This window comes from Suricata suricatta, chromosome 1 (genome assembly GCF_006229205.1).
Source record: "Suricata suricatta isolate VVHF042 chromosome 1, meerkat_22Aug2017_6uvM2_HiC, whole genome shotgun sequence".
In the NCBI taxonomy this organism is placed as follows: domain Eukaryota; kingdom Metazoa; phylum Chordata; class Mammalia; order Carnivora; family Herpestidae; genus Suricata; species Suricata suricatta.
In genome coordinates this window covers 89,340,057-89,341,613 of record NC_043700.1, presented here as the reverse complement: position 1 = coordinate 89,341,613, position 1,557 = coordinate 89,340,057, and the positions used below count along the sequence as shown (strand labels likewise).

At 39.8% G+C, this 1,557-nt stretch overlaps 1 non-coding gene across 1 annotated transcript; it reads left to right on the top strand.

The window, feature by feature from the left end:
• Positions 1 to 473: 473 nt before the first annotated feature.
• LOC115303296 lies at positions 474 to 577 on the top strand. The gene has a single exon (XR_003913975.1). It is a non-coding gene; the product is annotated as a U6 spliceosomal RNA (small nuclear RNA).
• The last annotated feature ends 980 nt before the right edge of the window (positions 578 to 1,557 follow it).

Sequence of the window (1,557 nt, the reverse complement as noted above, 5' to 3'; positions counted from 1 at the left end):
TATTATTATTATTATTGAAAATTATCTTTGGGACCATGAAGACAGATAATTAGGGAAGAATTAGAATCAGGAAAATGATTTTACTAGCCCAGGAAGCAAGTGATGAGAACCTGTGATGTCAATGGTGAGAAGAAATTGATTTAGAAACCATTCCACTGTAGGGGACAGGAGGTATTGAAGCTAATACTAACTCTGCAGTAGAATGAAAGATGTTACTCCTTGATGGGAAACTGATAATGGCCTTTTGAGGTCTACTCTATCTCTCTTCTACCTTTCCTTACTAATTAAGATTATACTACATTACCTAACCTTAACTGCCTTTATATAATTTTGAAAATATAGGACAATTGGAGTGACTGTCAATTCATTTGCTAATAAGATCCTTATAATAATACACTGTAAGTGATCCTAGAGAAGTTTGTGTACTCCTCAGTCTCATTTGTTCTCTGATATCTTAAATTTAAAAACTTCTTGTGCTTCCTTCAGCAGCACATATACTAAAATTGGAAAAATACAGGGATTAGCATGGCCTCTGAGCAAGAATGACACACAAATTCGTGAAGAATTCTATATATTTGATCTAAGATCAAGAAAGCATGGGAATTCCGTAAAGAGCAGCTCCAGGCCAAGAAGGAGGAAATCATCAAGACTGTCCAAGGAGAAGGAGACCAAGAAATAAAACACCCTCTCTTTTGTCTGTCCATATTTGGCCTCAGCAATAACACAGATCACTTATTCAATAAGACAAACTTATCTGCCTAAAACAAACCAAAACATTAAAACCCCCATACAACTTCTTAAAGGTTAACTATTTAAGAGTACCAAAACTAGGTGTGCCTGGGTGTTTCTGTCAGTTAAGTGCTGGATTCCTTGTTTTTTTTTTTTTTTAAGTTTTTTTAATGTTTATTTATTTTTGAGTCAGAGTGTGAACGGGGGAGGGGCAGGGAGAGGGAGACACAGAATCGGAAGCAGGCTCCGGGCTCTCAGCTGTCAGCACAGAGCCCAACCTGGGGCTCGACCCCACAAATCGTGAGATCATGACCTGAGCGAAGTTGGATGCTTAACTGACTGAGCCACCCAGGCGCCCCAGTGCTAGACTCTTGATACTGGCTCAAGTCATGATCTCACAGCAGTGAGATTGAGCCCCTAATCGGGCTCTGCACTGACAGCATAGAGCCTGCTTGGAATTCTCTCTCTTTCTTTCTCCTTGCCTCTCTCCCACCAAAATAAATAAATAAGCATTTTTAAAAAAAAGAGTGCAAAAATTAAGAGACATTCCTTAAGTGATGTCTCTTTGTCTAGAATATTTTTTAATTTTTACTTTTTAAATTTATTTTAGTGTTTATTTATTTTTGAGAGACAGACAGACAGACAGACAGAGCATGAGCAGGGGAGGGCAGAGAGACAGAGAGGGAGACACAGAATCCGAAGCAGGCTCCAGGCTCTGAGCTGTCAGCACAGAGCCCAATGCAAGGCTCAAACCCATGAACTATGAGATCCTGACGGGAGTCAAAGTCGGGCACTTAACTGACTGAGCTACCCAAGTGCCCCTAATTT